Here is an 18,808-nt window from a genome sequence, read left to right on the forward strand (position 1 = left end):
GGTATGCTTTAACCACTTGCCGACTGCCTAACGACTATTTACATCGGCGGTCCGACCCTCACAGGCAAAGCGATGTAGTACTACGTCGCTAGCCTGTGAGGCTCTAGGGAGCGAGCGTGCGCCGCTGGAGGCGTGCTCCCGCTCGCTCATGGACCCCCCCCGCGAGTGACCGGCAGACCCGATGTCCGCCGGTCACTCGCGATCATCGGGTGGACGGGTGGAGAGGGAGAAAGGCTGGCGGCTAATGTAAACAAAGCCGTCTGTCATTCTCACTGTGTAACAGCACTGATCTAACGGTCCTGCTATGTAGGACCGTAAATCTGTGCTGTTACACACACAGCCACATCCAATCACAGTTAGAAGCACGCCCCTAGGGACACACTTAACCCCTCCCTCTCCAATAAAGTTAACCCCTTCCCTGCCAGTGTCTACAGTAACAGTGCATATGTATAGCACTGATTACTGTAGTAATGTCACTGGTAACCCCAAAAGTGTCAAAAATGTCAGTCAAGGGTCCGATCTGTCTGCCGCAATGTCGCAGTCCTGCAAAAAAAAAAAAAAAAAACAATAAAAATGACAAAAATCTTTCCCTTAGTTAGAAAACGCAATAAATTTTGCGCAAACCAATCAAAATACGCTTTTTGCGATTTTTTTTTACCAAACATATGTAGCAGAAAACATATTAGCCTAACATGTTAAAAAAATTATTTTTTACATTTTTTTGGGGGGAATTTCATATAAAAAAAATGTGAAAAATATTATTTTTGCAAAATTGACGCTCTTTTTTTGTTTATAGCGCATGATCCAAAAAAAAAAAAAAAAAAAAAAAAAAAAAAAAAAATCGCACAGGTGATCAAATACCACCAAAAGAAAGCTCTGTTTGTGGGAAAAAAAGGACGCCAAATTCGTTTAGGTACAGCGTCGCACGACCGCGCAATTGTCCGTTAAAGTCACGCAGTGCCGAATCGCAAAATAGGCCCTGGTCAGGAAGGGGGTAAAATCTTCCGGGGCTTAAGTGGTTAAAAGGAGCGCCTATTCCTTATCCTGCATGAGAAATACTCAGGATCACACTAAAACAGCAAGTAGAGTTCTGAGAATACAATACACAGGACTATACCAAAGCCTTTCACCTTTAATGACACTACAAAGCCCAGCATGCCCTCAGAAGCCATCCTCTCCACAGCACACACATGCAGCAATCGCTCACATTCCACGCATGCGCATTGCGAGCGGTGACGTCGTCCCAGCATTCCTTCCTAAATTACCGCCTTCAGGGGGGTGGCCGGCGGAACCAGCCGTGCAACGTCATCACCAAGGAACGACTGACATTGCACGGTCCGCCGTAGTAGATCACGCCGTGATGTACCCGGTCACTGGCTGCTCTCCAGAGCCGCACTGATTTCCGCAGAAGCAACGAGAACGCCATCGCATTCTTTGAAGAATGAGAGGAGAAGGAGTGGCTATACTGAGGGGCGTGGCTGGATCTAAGGCGTGGTGATTGAGTTGAGTCGCTGGCGGGGCGTGTCCAGTGGCTGCGCTTGCCGGGGTGGGCGGGGCGAGGCTGGTTCGGCTGTCTGTGGTCAGTTGAGCTGGGCGCTCCGGGCGGTGTGTGGCTGAGGAGGGAGCGCTGGAGGCGGCGAGCATACCATAGGACGGAGCCGGGGGAGCCTGCAGGTAAGTGCCAGAACCTACCTACTTCATATACAGCCTGCCACAGGGTAGACTCTCCTACAATACTGTGCGTGAGGCCTGTGGGGGCTGACAGGGCAGGAGCCCCTTACTACAGGAGACACTGCCTACCAAGCATAGTCTATATATCTGTGTGTATGTACAGGGCAAAACTGCAGCAGCTGGCCATAGCAACCAATCAGCTTCTATATTCTGCTTCTTCAGTTAGGTCTTAGATTTGAAAGCTGGGAGCTGATTGGTTGCCATGTACAGCTGTTCCAGATTGGCTAGATTCCCTTCACAGTGTGTGCATAGTCTGGGGTTGAATGGCAATAACAATGGGGGTTGTACATAGCAACCAATCGGATAGTGTCATTCTTAACAGAACAAGCTCAAGCTAGAAGCTGATTGGTCTGTATACAATACACTATTTGGGTGACAGCTGTCCCTGGTGTAGAGGAAGGCCCCGTACAATGGGATTATTTCCTAATGGTACCCCAAGCACTGCAATGAAAAAAGGGGTACAGGAGCTGAAGGACGGCCTGTTCATGTGAATGGGATGCCCTGTTATGTCACATGACAAATGTGTGAATAAATTGCATCCTGTTGTGCAGATGTGAATGGCATCTCATGGCATGCTGTCTCTATCTGCCTCATTTATCCACCTTCCCTTATACAGATAGAATGACCTTTTTATTATCATTTAAGTTGTCAAGTTGACTTTTCTTGTTAAAGTTGAACTCCAGACCAAAAAATGATGTACAAATACTGTTGCTGCTGACTTTTAATATTAGGACCTTTACCATAGAGTCTGCAATGTCAATTTTTCAATCGGCTCTCGGGTGCTGCCGCCGCCATTGCTTGTAGTGGAAAACTACAGTAAAAACCTTGCGGCTTCACAGCCGCTTCCCTACTGTGCATGCGCGAAGCATGCTGCTCTTTGAGAATGGCCCAATGGCGGGGGAAGGAGGAGGGGGCGGAACTTCCGGGAGACCTCGCCGCGACAAGATCACCTGGGAGTGGGGATGGGTACCTGTCAAAAACACATTTATGTTATGGGCTATACACACTATAAGATTTTCCGAAGACTTTTTCCTTTAGACTTACCAAAACCATATAATATGAGGTCAAACCTAAACACTTTCAATTTGTATGCAATCTGGCAGGCCCTTGCACTACATAGAAATGGTAAATCTGAAGGAAAAGTCTTCAGAAAATCTTATAGTGTGTATGGCCCTTTACTACTACAATGTCAGACTTCGGCTTACTAAAGACATTCAAGTCGAAATGAAATGTGGGTTGTTGTCAGTCCGTCTTTCTCTCTGTATGTGGCCAATTATGACTTCTTAAAGTGGAGCTCAACCCAAAAGGGGAGGCTCCACTTGATTGCTTCCCCCCCCCCCCTTCCGATGCAACATATGGCACCTTTTGGGGGGGAGGGGAAGCAATCAAGTGGAGCCTCCCCTTTTGGGTTGAGCTCCACTTTAAGAAGTCATAATTGGCCACATGCAGAGAGAAAGACGGACTGACAACAACCCACATTTCATTTCGACTTGAATGTCTTTAGTAAGCCGAAGTCTGACATGTAGTAGTAACATAAATGTGTATATACACACACCAATCAGCCATAACTTTATGACCACCCACCTAATAATGAGTAGGTCCCACGTTTGCTACCAAAGCAGCCAGGTCAGGACATGGACCCCACTAGACCTCTGAAGGTATTCTGTGGTATCTGTAAAGAAATAAAGGGTATGGTGCCTCTCCTTGTTTGGTCCGGGTGCCCTGTGTAGAACTGTCTTCAATTCAAGTGATAAATACTTGAATATAGAGTGCGGATGTATGTAATGAGGTGCTGCTCCTGGTTAATACACAAAGAAATATATATAAGCTGTGCTAAATGTTTCTACATACATCATACAACAATATACAATGTAAATAAATAGTGTATACATTTAAAGTGCTGTGCAATCAGTGCTGGATTCGGTGTAATCAAGGATATTAGAATTACATCAAGGAGGTGATTAATAATCCAGTGCAATGTATACTTATTGTATACATATGATGTGCAATAAACCATATATGCAAAATATATAGTGCTAAATAAAGGTGCAGGTAAAATACCATATACCACCCAATATCGCTACTATGGAGTGATAGAAGTGCTTCTACTATCATTTTGAGGAAACATTGAGCACTCTGTAGTAGCGATATTGGGTGGTATATGGTATTTTACCTGCACCTTTATTTAGCACTATATATTTTGCATATATGGTTTATTGCCCATCATATGTATACAATAAGTATACATTGCACTGGATTATTAATCACCTCCTTGATGACACCAAGCCATGAGTAGCAGATACTCTAAGTCAGGGCCCAACAAACTCCAGGCGCCTGTGAATGCTCCCCCCCGCTATGTATCCCAGGCTTCCCTTTCCCATCTGTGAGTCCAGGGCCGGTATAACGGGTGCATCTGGGTAGAGGGGAGGGAGGAGAGCAGACACATGTCTGCTCTCCTCCCCTTCGAGTTGTTGACCCAGAAGTGGCATGTGTCTTCACTTCTTAGTCCCCGTTGACGGTTTCTGTTTCTCCGGCCATTGAGACTGGGAAAGAATGTAATGCAGTGCGATTTGCATTACATTTACTGGAGCACAGGGAAGACATGCAGGGTCTCTTCTACACCCTGGACGACTCATTAAAGAGAACCTGCTACGAAAAAGAAATCCTCACACAGAGGACTTTTTGTCCCCTATATTATTGGAAAAAAAGTTGTTAAAAAATGTTGTGGGGAAAAAAAAATGAGGTACACCCAAGCACTTGAACCCCTCCCCCCCAAAAAATGGAGGACCCCCACATATAGGTACAAATTTAAACTCGCGTGGCAGGGGCACCTACACCTGAAAACGGGGATTGCGTTATACATGTTACACATCGCCGCGCACGCTGAAGTGAGAGCAATAATTCTAGCACCAGACCTCCTAACACTAAATTGATAACATATAGGGGCTCTTAAAGCATCGTCTATGGAAAATATAGGGTACTGACATGTTTAAGGTTTGACATGTGGGTTATCTGTTTACTCGGTGCAGCCTTGACTTTTATGTTTTACCCAAAAACAATTGGGCAACTTGTGTTTTTGTGCCCCCTAAAATACACTTCATTTTTTTTTTTTTTTAATTGAAATTTTATTTCTTAGACCTTTGCGGTAATATCGTGTGACAAAAACATTGGAATTATCACTATTTTTTTCTCTAGGATGTTTTCTTTCAGAAAATATATACACTGAACAAATTTATAAACACAACACTTTTGTTTTTGCCCCCATTTTTTTGAGCTGAACTCAAAAGATCTAAGACTTTTTCTATGTACACAAAAGGCCTATTTCTCTCAAATATTGTTCACAAATCTGTCTAAATCAGTGTTAGTGAACACTTCTCCTTTAGGCCCCTTTCACGCGGGCCGTGCACCCAACGGACTTTGTTTTGCTTAGCGGGGATTGATCCGCTGATCCCCACTGAGCAGGCGTATGATAGCTCGGTCACCGCTCTCTGGGCAGAGATGGAGCTTTCAGAGCCCTGCTCTCCTCTATGGGGGAATCGGATGAGAACGGACCACCTGTCCGTTTTCATCCGATCATCCAGACGGATGGAAAATAGGGTTTCCATCTTTCCGAATTTCACGGACAGGATCGGATAGCAGCGGGTGTCAGCGGAGATGTCTCCACTGACATCTGCTGCTCCATAGGGCTGCATGGAGCATCCAATCAGGACCGCCTGAAAGACTGACTAAGGCCCCTTTCACACGTGATCCGATCCGCCTGTCAGTTTTTCAGGTGGACCTGATCGGATGCTCCATGCATCCCTATGGGGCAGCGGGTGTCAGCGGTGACATCTCTGCTGACACCCGCTGCTATCCGATCTGATCCTGTCCGTGAAATCCAGACGCATGGAAACCCTATTTTCCATCCATCTGGAGGATCGGATGAGTACGGACAGGTGGTCCATTCTCATCCGATCTCCCCATAGAGGAAAGCGGGGATCTGACACCTCGGTCTCTGCACACAGAGCGGAGACGGAGCTGTCATCCACCTGCTCAGCGGGATCGGTGGATCGATCCGCTGCTGAGCAAAACGGACTCCGCCAGGCGGTGCGCCCGTGTGGAAGGGGCCTTACCAAGATAATCGAACCACCCCACAGATGTGGCATATCAAGATGCTGATTAGACAGCATGATTATTGCACAGATGTGCCTTAGGCTGGCCAAAATAAAGGCTACTCTAAAATGTGCAGTTTTACTGTATTTTGGGGGGGGGGGGGGGTGTCCGATTCCGAAAACCATTCCTTATTTGGTGTGACCACCATTTGCCTCACGCAGTGCAACACATCTCCTTGGCATAGAGTTGATCAGGTTGTTGATTGTGGCCTGTGGAATGTTGGTCCACTCCTCTTCAATGGCTGTGCAAAGTTGCTGGATATTGGCAGGACCTGGAACACGGCTGTCATATACGCCGATCCAGAGCATCCCAAACATGCTCAATGGGTGACATGTCCAGTGAGTATTCTGGCCATGCAAGAACTGGGATGTTTCCAGCTTCCAGGAATTGTGTACAGATCTTTGCAACGTGGGGCTGCGCATTATCATGCTGCAACATGAGGTGATGGTCGTGGATGAATGGCACAACAATGGGCCTCAGGATCTCGTCACGGTATCTGTGTATGCAAAATGCCATCAATAAAATGCATCGGTGTTCGTTGTTTATAACATACACCTGCCCATACCATAACCCCGCCGCCACCATGGGTCACTCGATCCACAACTTTGACATCAGCAAACCACTCACCCACACGATGCCATACATGCTGTCTGCCATCTGCCCTGCACAGTGAAAACTGGAATTCATCCATGAAGAGAACACCTCTCCAAAGTGCCAGATGCCATGGAATGTGAGCATTTGCCCACTCAAGTCGATTACGATGACAAACTGCCTTCAGTTTGAGACCCTGATGAGGATGTGGAGCATGCAGATAGCTTTCCTGAGACGGTTTCTGACAGTTTGTCAGAAATACTTTGGTTATGCAAACCGATTGTTGCATCAACTGTCCGGGTGGCTGGTCTCAGACAATCATGGAGGTCCTGGGCTGGTGTGGTTACACATGGTTTGCGGTTGTCAGGCCTGGTTGGATGTATTGCCAAATCCTCTGAAATGCCTTTGGAGACGGCTCATGGTAGAGAAATGAACATTCAATTCACAGGCAACAGCTCTGGTGGACATTCCTGCAGTCAGCATGTCAATTGCACACTCCCTCAAAACTTGCGACATCTGTGGCATTGTGCTGTGTGAGTAAACTACACATTTTAGAGTAGCCTTTTATTGTGGCCAGCCTGAAGGCCCGTACACACTTGACGGATATCGGACGAAATATCCTCCGATTTTTTTTTTTTTTTTTTTTTTTTTTTTTTTTAATTTTTCTCTCTCTTGCTCAGCGTTCATTACCGTTTTTAGTGGACAGTGCATAAATGTTCACAAAATTTCTCGTCCCTTTTTTTTTTTTTTTGGGACATATGTTCCTAGACTTCCGGGTAGTCAGCAACTTCATATCATGCGCTGTCTTTCCTATCCGATTTTTCGCAGACGTACTGCATACACATTAAACGAAAATTGGTAGTCTGGGGACGGACGATAAAAATTTTGGTGTTTGTCCTTCCATTTTTTTTTTCGTTAAATGTCGGCATCGGCTGCTGAAAGTTGTGTAGGCCGATTTTACCTCGGACGGGAGTTTTCGGCAGATTTTCTACTAGTGTGTACCCCACATAAGGCACTCCTGTGCAATAATCAGGCTGTCTAATCAGCATCTTGATATGCCACACCTGTGAGGTGGATGAATTGATTCGGCAAAGAAGTGCTCACTAATGCCTCGTACACGCGATCAGATAATTAGACGACATAGGGTCCTTTCACACGGCCGCTCTGTGTGTCCGCAAATCATCCCATCCGTTTGCGGATGATTTGCGGACATAATGTAAGTGAATGGCACTGCGGATGCCAGCGGAATACCATCCGCTGACATCCAATTTTCCTCCTGTCAGTTCTGTTCCATTTTTTCGAATGGAACAGAACCCCATTTTTTCTTCCGTGTAAAAAACGGAAAGGAAGGAAAATCGGATGTCAGCGGTGTCATCCGCTGACATCCGCAGTGCCATATACTTACATTATGTCCGCATATCATCCGCAAACTGATAGGATGATATGCGGGCACAGGGAGCAGATGACACAAATGTCATCCGATCCGTGAAAAAAAAAAAGTCCTGCAGCGGACTTAAGCAGCGGAGCGATCGTGTGAAAGGACCCTTATTGTTTGCATTTTGTTGCATGATACTAATATCTAATTCAACAATGCGTACTAAACTTATGATTTTTTTTTTTTTTGTACGATTCTGGAAAATCTTCCTGGTTGCGTAGGTACGTATTGGATAGTGCAAAACAATCGATGGCAGCCATGCTTTTTCTGGGTTATTTTCATGTTTCTGATCATGCGTGGTCTTTTGTCTATCGTTTTTTAGCGGACGCATACTATACGGATTAAACGATTGTCGTTCGCTAGGCTATCATATGACAAAAGTTTTCGTTTTCGTCCCTTCGGATTTTGTTGGATGAAATGTGGTGATCGGCTGTTGAAAGCTGTGTACTGACGATCAGATTATCGTGCGATCAATTCGAAAGCGATTTTTTTTATTTATTTTTTTTTTTTTCCCGTATGATTATCTGATTAGGTGTACGAGGCATTACACAGATTTGTAGACAATATTTGAAAGAAATAGGCATTTTGTGTACATGGAAAAAGTCTTAGATCTTTGAGTTCAACTTATGAAAAATGGGGGGGCAAAAACAAGTTTTGCATTTATAATTTTTTTTTCAGTGTGTTTGGGGGTTTTATGTAATCTTCAGGCCCAAAATTATTATATTTTTTTTTTTACACGTGTGAAGAAAATGCAAAAATGGCTCTGGCTGTTAAAGGATAAGTTCACCTTCGGGAACATGTTCCACCCATAAGATTTGTTAAGAAAAAGAAAGTGTTCTAACTTTTTTAGCTGGCTCCTAGTTTCAATGCAAATTTGTCATGCCCACGTTTAAAGTGGTTGTAAAGCCTTTATGGTTTTTCACCTTAATGCATAGAATGCATTAGGGTGAAAACCTCCTGTGCTTCATCTAACACCCCCCCCCCTTTTTCTAACCCGAGTCTGATCTGATCCAGTGATGTGCACAAGCGCAGCGGTTCCTGCTGCTGTTGCTGTCCTCATTGGACAGATTAAAATCAGCAGGAGCCATTGGCCCGAGCCACATTGTCTGTGTCAATGGGGGCTGGGGGAATTGGGAGTGAGCTTGCACGGGTGCCCCCATGGAAAACGGCATCCATGGAGGCACCTGAGGAAGACGAGCCGGAAGCACCCCGGGGGCGGGGGGGGGGGCAGGAAAGGAGGACCAGTGCTGCTCTTTGCAAAACCACTGCACAGAGCAGGTAAGTATAGAGAAAAAAAAAAGTTTTATAATCACTTTAAGTCCTATAAGTTGCAAGGTAAAAGCCCCTGTAGATCGGGATTGTTTTTCCAGCACATTCAATATGGATTGAGGTCTGGAGAATTTGGAGGCAAAGTCAACATCTCAGATTCGTTATATTCTTCAAACCATTTTGAAACCATTATTGCAGTGTGGCATGGTGCATTATCCTGCTGACAGAAGCCCCGCTGTCAGGGAATACGGTTTCCATGATGAAGGGGTGTACTTTTGACAGCAACAATTTTTAGGTAGGTGCCACATGTCAAGTAATATCACCATGAATGGCAGGACCAAGGTTTAAAAGTAGAACATTGGCCAATGAATCACACTGCCTCTGCTGGCTTGCCTTCTTCCCATACTGCATCCTGCTGTCATCTCTTTCCCAGGTTAGCAAACACACACCTGCCCATCCACATGATGTAAAAGAAAACATAACTCATCAGACCATACCGCTGCCTTCTATTTCTCAGTGGTTCAGTTCTGATGCTCATGTGCCTATTGTAGGCTGTTTTGGTTGTAGTCATGGGTCAACATGGGCACTCTGACCTGTCTACAGCTACGTAGCCCTGTACACAACACACTGCGATGGCCATAATTTCTCCTTTAACACATCAACTTCAGGGACATGTTTACTCGTTGCCTAATATATCCCACAAACTTTCAGATATTATTGTAACAAGATCATCAGTGGTCATACAATTAAGGCTCTCCTCCCTCCTCCTCGTGGGCAGGGTTATCGGGAAAATTGTGCATAGGGTTTGTGTGTATATGTATGCTTGTGTGTGCGTTTTGGTCTCCTACACATTGGCTGTTGATCCTCAGTTTTGTTTTTCAACCACCCACCTCCAGAGAAATGTGGCGGCCACTCGGGTGAGTACACATTGCCACAATGAGAAGCATCGTTGTGCTGCTTTTTTAAGTCTGCTTGTTGAGTTTCACAGGCAGCACTGCTTGTCCATTGAATGCAATGAGACGAACCCAGAACAATGAGTCAAATTCTTGGCTATTGGTTGCAGCACAGTAGTCAATGCAAGATCCCTTGGCTGGGGAAAAAAAATAGTGGCTTAAGGAAGAACTCTCAAGAGCTTTACAATTCAATTACAGGTTCATACATTCATCTCTAAATACCTGTATCCAAGTGGACTTAAAGCGGAGTTCCAGCCTAACTGCACACTCACTTGTCCCACGGTCCAGCGATGCGCCGTCTTCTCCCTCTCTGCTCCACGGCGCCCTCATCACTGATGTGGGCACCCGGCTGTGACAGTTTGCGGCTTCACAGCCGGGTACGCACTGCGCATGCGCGAGTTGTGCTACGTGTCGTGATTGGCCGGCAATCTTCTGGGACCTCTGACATGTCCCAGAAGATTGCAGGGAGGGAGAAAGGAGAACTTCCGCTCAGGGCGCCGCGGCGCTCCGAGCGGAAGTGGGAGCGGGTACCTGTCAAAGCTTTTGGGTGGAACTCCACTTTTGGGTGGAACTCCGCTTTAAAGACTTTAGACTAACAATGCTTAACCGCTTGCCGATCGCTGCAACTACATATACTGCGGCGGTCAGCCCCGGCCAGGCAAAGTGACGTACCGGTCCGTCACTAGCATGTTAGCCAATAGGGGGTGAGCGCGCGCCGCCGGAGGCGCGCTCCCGCCCCCGCTCGTTCCCTAACAAGTCCACGCGTGTGACCGGCGGACCCGATGTCCGCCGGTCACTTGCGATCGTCCGCTGTGAAGGGAGAAAGGTATGCAGGCGGCTAATGTAAACAAAGCCGCCTGTCATTCTCCCTGTGTAACAGCAGAGATCATACGGTCCTGCTTTGTAGGACCATAGATCTCTGTTGTTACATGTAAAGCCACATCCCTGCACAGTTAGAAACACTCCCCTAGGGACACACTTAACCCCTCCCTCTCCAAAGTTAACCCCTTCCCTGCCAGTGTCCTTTTTACAGTAACATTGCATATGTATAGCACTGATTACTGTAGTAATGTCATTGGTACCCCCGAAAGTGTCAAAAATGTCAGTCAAGGGTCCGATCTGTCCGCCACAATGTCGAAGTCCCGCAAAACAAAAAGATCGCCGCCATTGCTCGTTAAAAAAAAAAACAACAAAAATGACAAAAATCTTTCCCTTAGTAAACGCAATAATTTTTGCGCAAACCAATCAAAATACGCTTATTGTGATTTTTTTTTTTTTTTTTTTTTTTTACCAAACATATGTAGCAGAAAAAAAATTTGCCAAAAATGTTAAATTTTGATTTTTACAACAGTTTTTTTTGGGGAATTTCATATAAAAAAATGGGAAAAATATTTGTTATTTTTTCAAAATTGTCGCTTTTTTTTAAAGCGCATGATCAAAAAATCGCACAGGTGATCAAATACTACCAAAAGAAAGCTCTATTTGTGGGAAAAAAAGGACGTCAAATTTGTTTAGGTACAGCGTCGCACGACCAGGCAATTGTCCGTTAAAGTCACGCAGTGCCGAATCGCAAAATAGGGCCTGGTCAGGAAGGGGGTAAAATCTTCTGGGGCTTAAGTGGTTAAACATATTCCCTTCCCCCATCCTGCTACATATCCTGCCCAAGCTGTGTAAAAAAAAAAAAAAAAAAAATAATAAAAAAAAAAAATGTGTATACATACCTACTTTTAGTTCCCCTCTGCTCCAGTCCTGTGATCCTGCAGCTCCAGCTCTCCCTCGTGTTGGGCTGAAATTCCACTTTAACTGCTCCAATGAAGCTTTTTTTTGTCCATCCTTTAATAGAAGTCCAATTTGTGGGCATTACTAACCTGTAACTCAGGTGCCATTTCCCCCTGTATAGTGATTACATCTGAGGGAGTGGGGCCATCTTTGTTAGAGGCTCCCATCCAGTTCCCCCTGCACCACTCCCAATGTCTTTTTGTGTTACTAGGATGTAAGTTGCTGGGAATCGCAGAATCCTTGGTTCTTATGGTACTGCCGACTGCCTGTGTCCTAGCAACCAATAAAGAGGGGAGGGGCAGGGGAACTGATGCCTTCTCCCCCTGCATACCTAGTTTTGGTACTTCCTTTTGGGAAGCCCCTGGTTCTTGAGCCAAGCACTGTCAATCATAGTTAATATTTGTCTCATTGCTAGATACATAGTCAGAAGTATTGTGGAGGACAGATTTAAAAACATGGGACAAATGGCTATAGACACTTTATTTCTTGGGGGGCAGTAGAAAAAAAGGGGTGATAGAAAATTGAATCACACTGGTGGTTTTCTGTTGGCTTGAACTTGCCATTGAAGATTGTGCTGAGGTCTCTGTTGCTGTTTGTTGTGATAAATGACATCTATTCGTGTTAAGAATTTCTACAATTGACATACTTGTAGCGGCCAATCAGGACTACAAGCGGTGTCACCAAGGTGTTGTTAAAAATGATAGATGGTAGCTAATTGCTATAGTGTTGCCTGTGTAGTGCCGCGCTGAGTACTGGTTTGCATGGCATTGTGTTGTGTTTTATATTGCCAATTAAGGATGCATTGCAGGTCGATCTTGTGCATGTTTTAAACTACAGTTAACGCACACACCAGTCACGTAGCCTACATACCAGACTTGTAATGTTGTTTGTAAGTGTTTCCATTTGTTGACAAAGATTCTAAATTGTGATTTTTGTGCCCTGTGAGAGTAGCAATTGTCCTCTCCCTAATTCCTGCATAATTTCACAAGAGTTGACTGCCCTTACTGTACTCAGAAGAGGAAGAGTATAGCATTGTTGTTTCCCCTAGAGGCAGGAAACCGCTCGAGACATGAAATAACTTACATTTTTTTTTACTCTGATCGTTGTGTAAAGTTTATAGTTGTAGAAAATAACATTTTCCCTTAGGTTCTGATGCCCTTAAAAAAACTTTAGAACTATGTATTAAGATAAAAAGAACCTGTGTGCAGCCCCACCTTGTATTTACCTGAGCCCCATCTCAGTCCAGCGCTGTGCCAACAGAAGCAGCTCTCTACGCTCTCTTTCCCCACTGGACAGCGAGCCATTGACTCCTGTTGCTGTCAATCACAGCCTGTAAGGAGAAAGTTGGGGGTGGGACCGGACACACACAGCCCAGCTCAGGAGGGAGCTCAAGCATCAGCAGGGTCCCCCAGAAAAGAAGGATCGGGTCGCTCTGTGCAATACTATTGCACAGAGCAGGTAAGATTTATTATTATTATTCTACAGGCTTTATATACCATGAACAGTTTGCGCAGCGCTTTACAACATGAGGTTGAAATGTTTATCATAAATGTACATTTAGGGATGCACAGATACCAGTTAAGAACTGAGTGCTTTTTCCCAAGTACTCGCCAATGCAGCCTTTTCACATAAGGGCGGCCGGTCGCAGTGCAATTTGAAAAAAAGATTTCAGTCTGGTTCAGGTGTGCTTGCTAATCTCATACACTAAAATTCACATTGGAATCACCTAAACCACTAAACAAAATATCACTGCAAACCACCCACTCATATGTGAATCGAAGGTATTGGTTTTAGTATCAAGTACTTATGCATATGCTTAGTACTGATACCGGTATCGGTGCAACACTAGTACCTTTGAAACCCCCTTTAAAGTAGAACTTTATTTTTTTTTTTTTGTCATTTTGAATAGTGCAAAAAAGGGTTAACCCCTGTAAGATTTTTTTTTTTTTTCCCCAGGGTCCCATTTTGGAGATTTCCCTTCACTTCCTGTCCCATAGCCAAACAGGAAGTGAAAGGGAAATTCCTGCAAATTTAAAGTGGAGTTCCACCCTAAATTTATACTTACCTCCATCTTCTCGCTCCGGGTCACCTGAAAAACAAATGGATATTCGCAATTTTCTTTTTTTTTTTTACTTACCTTGTAGAGAAAATATACATACTTTACTTCCTTCTTCCTCCCCTCGGCGGCCACGGCGATTCGTCACTTCCTGGCTTTTTAGTGATTCCTGGGAGCTGAACGTCATCGCTCCCAGGAATCATTGCGCCTGCACTGGCCCCGACGTCAGTTCCGGTGCGCGTGCGTCATTCCCTTCTAAACAGCTTCTGGGCATGACCAGAAGCTGTGGAGGGATGACGCGCGCGCATCGGAAGTGACGGCGGGCCGGTGCAGTGCATCGTGGGACCGAAGAAGAAGGAAGAGGACGCAGAAGAGGATCGCGCTGGCTTCAAGCTGCCCACACCTGAGATGGCAGCGCTGGACAAGACATTTTCAAGGTAAGTATTTCTCCTAAAAGGTAAGTGCAACCCGGGACAGATCAGAGGCTAGCCATTGTGGAATGTACTAGCCCTGACTGTCCCGGGGGTATTTTTATTAAAAAAAGTATAACCAGGGTGGAACTCTGCTTTAAGGCAATTTCTTAAAGACCTCCAGGTCACCAGAACTAGTGTCCCCATTGAAAGATTTCCACTCTATTATATTTCCAAAGACAACCCACATTTTTTTTTTCACTTTGACTTTTAAAGATAAAAGTAAACAGGACAAATAGAGAGGGCGGGGGCAAAGACAGCAATAAAAACCTGTCTAAAAAAATAATGGTGTACTGTTCCTAAAAAAAATTGTGAACAATCGTAACGAATTGTTATAACAGGAATTAAAAATTATCAGCTGAATCAAACCAAGTACAGATGAATTGACTCATGCAAGCTGAATGTATGCATCAAACTTTGATCATAAGTGTAAACCACAAAGTGTACAAACCAATATATAAAACTTATGTACGATATTCTAAAAATGTGCATGAATAAAATAATCAAAATTCAGTGCACTATACGAAAAATCAAGTCCACAGCTTTGTGAAAGTGCACATATCCGATAAAAACGAGCATAGATGTTGAATATTCTGCTCCGTGTTCACCAGTGCTCAAAAGTTTGAAAAATTGGCCTCTTATTAGACACAATGGATCCCTATTACAGAGATGAAAGCTGCTTAGGAGAAAGTAACGATAGATGCAGATAATTCAAAAACCAAATCTCCAAAACCTTGCAGGGATAGGCTCCATTTATCCAGAGATTGTATATGAAACAGGGAGAAGCCTCATAGTGTAAATCAGCCAAATATTTATTTAAAAGCAATAAAGGTTAGACTTACATGGAGGTTAAAATATTAAAGCATGAGTCATTATCTCTAGCTGCGGTGTCACCCATCTAGCTAGGCCCGGTGATGTCACACGTACTCTCCAGGTCGACGCGTTTCCACATGTTAAAACCAATAAACGCAATAAAAACCGAATAGGTGTTCTTAATCCATCTCCACTCTATCCAAAACCAAAAAAAATTAATTGTGCCTTTTTAGTTATACTTAAAGCTTCAGGAGTTGAGGTTTGCTTTGAGAAAAACTATTGGTTCTTTGAAAGTACTGAAAGACTTTTTGAGTACTTTTGGAGTTTCAAATCTTGGCGCAAAAATTGTGAAATCTACCATCATAGACACGGGATGTTCTGTTTCCTTCCGCATCTTCTCACTGCTAAGTAAGTTTGCCTACCTATTGATGACAGACCCTAAACGTTATGGGGAAACTCAAGATTTGCCTGCAATATTAGTTAACCTGTATTGTTGGATCTATTGATGTTTTGATTTGCAGTTTTCACTGAAGATAAACTTCTAGTGGCCTTTTTTTTTTTTTTTTTTTTTTTTTTCTTCAGCATATGCTTTTTTTTTAAATTGTTTGTCTACTCTTGTACGCATTCGTTGGTAGCATATGGAAAATCTGCAAAACCATTGCACTTTTTTGCAATTTCACCTTAACTGTGTTGAACTTTTGACCTGAGGTAACCTTAGAAACAACAAAAAATGACACAGCACAATGCGCTATAGTGCATCTAAAATTGTAATAAATAGACAGACATATGGCCATCTAGGAAATCTCCTGTTGAGTTCCAAGCTGCTATGTCCTTGTGACAGTTGTCATCTTCCAGAGATAGATTTTCCTGTTCATTTTCTGCTTGGTGCAACAACAGTACCTTTTTTTTAACTTTTTTTTTTTGTTATACGAATTTTAATAAGCATAGTAAATAGTAGAGCTGCACGATTCTGGCAAAAATGATAATCACATTTTTTTTGCTAACAATGATGATCACAATTCTCTCATGATTCTCAAAATAAAATCTTTTTTTATTTTAAATATTGTTTTTATTAACCATTTGAAATAGAGCTGTGACTAGGATTCCCCCCCCCCCTCCTCCCCCTCCTCTGTCATGGATTACACCTGGGCACTACTGGCTGGCGGGTACTGCTGGCAAAGTGTGACAGGCGGCACAGAGTTGATGCTCTCCTCGGTCTCCTCTCACAGGCAGAGTGCATTTGATATCCCTCCGCCTGTGGCAGCATGGAGCCAGAACTACACAGGAAGCATTGGCTCCGTTCTGTCAGCTGAGCTCTGACACAGACAGCCAAGATATTGCCTGGGTGTCAGTCAGCTGCAGCTTGCATGCCAGAGACATGGGATGTCTGGCTGTGTCATACCCAGACACATATAACACTGAGAGATCAAGGGGGGGGGGGGGGTGAATCGAGATTGTGATTATCATAAGATTAATCATGCAGCTCTAGTAAATAGTGTTAAATTAAAAAGACACAAATACCTTGCCTTCTTCCTGTGTATATGTACCCCTGCAGACTCTCCACTTTAAACAGAAAGAAAGCAGCGCCAGCTTAGTGAAGCATAAGGTTTATTGATACAAAAAACACGTAGTGACTTACTCTTAGGTAAGTAAAGGCCGGTACTGTAGGTGAATGGGATCATCCATCTTCTTGTCCTGGATGGATACCGTTGCAGAAAGGAGGGGTGCAGGGTGCCGGTGGTGCATGGAGGCTGTTGTCTGGCAGCCTGTCTGATGGTGCTGTGGTGGTGGAGGACTCTCAGTGGGACTCCATTTCCTACTTCCGGTCAGGTCGACATCACTTCCTGTGAGGCGGAGGGAAAGATGGGCGTTGCTAGCTTTTGGAGCATCCGTGCTCCTTCATTAGGTGGACCGCCCCACTGAGAGTCCTCCACCACCACAGCACCATCAGACAGGCTGCCAGACAACAGCCTCCACGCACCACCGGCACCCCGCACCCCTCCTTTCTGCAACGGTATCCAGGACAAGAAGATGGATGATCCCATTCACCTACAGTATCAGCCTTTACTTACCTAAGAGTAAGTCGCTACGTGTTTTTTTGTATCAAAAACCTTACGCTTCACTAAGCTGACGCTGCTTTCTTTCTGTTTATTCTCCTCCAGAGCCTCTCCTTGCTCCAGCTGGCAGACTCTGTTCATGGCCCCCTCCCCCCTTCCACCTCCATCCTTATATTTTTCTACCCATTTTTTACTTTCTATATATTTTTACCTCCTGGTATGCCACCCACCAACATCAGAGAGCACCATGTAATCATAGACTCTCCACTTTGTGGCCCAGCATCGGTTTTCTTCCTGTGTGTTTGACACCCAGCATCATTTCACTCACTCCCTTGAGCCAAGGTCATCATGGACATTCTTTCTGGGGAAGTGTCTGGGCTCACAGGAGAATGATGCAGAGACTGACACTCCTATTCGTACGTGAGCACTGGGAGATGAGGGAGAAGTCATGGAAAGTCACGTCTACAGCCAGACGACTTTTACTGAGTTTGTCTTTTTTATATTCCGTCAACCTTCCTGAGTGGTAACTAAATACCTACCTTTGTAGAAAGAGGTCCCAGCCCAGTCCACCTCTTACTGCTCATGCATGCCACATACCCAGTTCATTCCTGTGGTTGGAGCCTTACTCCTTTGGTTGGCTATGGGCTGTACTCCCACTGAATGGCTATTGGCCGCCAAAGGCATGAATGAGTGTGCTTGCACAGTAGGCGGATATAGCTGGAATTTCTTTTGCATAGGTTGTTACGTCAGGCAGGGACGCGCAGAACTCGGGGAGGAGGTAAAAGTAAGTGTTTTGGTGGGTGGCTACATTTTGTCTTTCTTTTAAGATTTACATTTTCTTTTAACTTATTTATCTTGTATGTCATTTGCCTGAAAAGGCCTCCCATGTGCGGACCTCGGACTGCCACTGGTCGCTTTTGCCGTGGATGTGATGTCAGCGAACCCAAAGCTGTCACACAGTTGGCACTCTAAGTATCTCCCTTCCTTTGTAAAGAGGTGAGGCGGTGGAAGAGCTGGGCCAGCACAGACAGCAAATGGATACTCCCAGAAGAGGATGGAGGTTTAGGTTTATGACATAGGAGGAGCTGTGACCCTGCTAGTCAACTGATCTTCCTGGTTAAATTCCCTAGCAAGTTCAAAGGAACATTGCTAAAAGATTTTGCAAATGCTGTGTAAGTAGGGATTACAACTACATGATTTATTAGTGATCTTTTGAGTGAACATTTCAATAACTACTTGCTGCATGTTGGGAATGTATGTATACAGAAAAAATTCAGTTAAAAAAAAACACCCTCTGCCATTTATCTTTAACCTCTTGCCACCCACACAACACATTTGTTGTGGCAAAGAGGGTGGGCTATGAAGTGGAATTCTGTCTACCTAACTAACCTTAAACCAGTCCCCCCCCCCCCCCCCCCGACTCCTGTGTGGGGAAATATGACTGTTTATACTTCTTTTCAGGCTCCTCCAGGGAGCTTTCCATCCTTGGAAATTTTAATGTT

The 18,808-nt window shown here is 44.5% G+C and overlaps 1 protein-coding gene across 1 annotated transcript in view; it reads left to right on the forward strand.

The window, feature by feature from the left end:
* Positions 1 to 1,446: 1,446 nt before the first annotated feature.
* The window catches only part of NCK1 (NCK adaptor protein 1), a 252,537-nt gene continuing 235,175 nt past the window's right edge, over positions 1,447 to 18,808 (forward strand). Inside the window, exon 1 of the mRNA XM_082249625.1 lies at positions 1,447 to 1,674. The gene's annotated coding sequence lies outside the window, so the exon portion shown is untranslated. The remainder of the gene's footprint in view (positions 1,675 to 18,808) is intronic.

This window comes from Pelophylax lessonae (genome assembly GCF_965119305.1).
Source record: "Pelophylax lessonae genome assembly, chromosome: 3".
In the NCBI taxonomy this organism is placed as follows: Eukaryota; Metazoa; Chordata; class Amphibia; order Anura; family Ranidae; genus Pelophylax; species Pelophylax lessonae.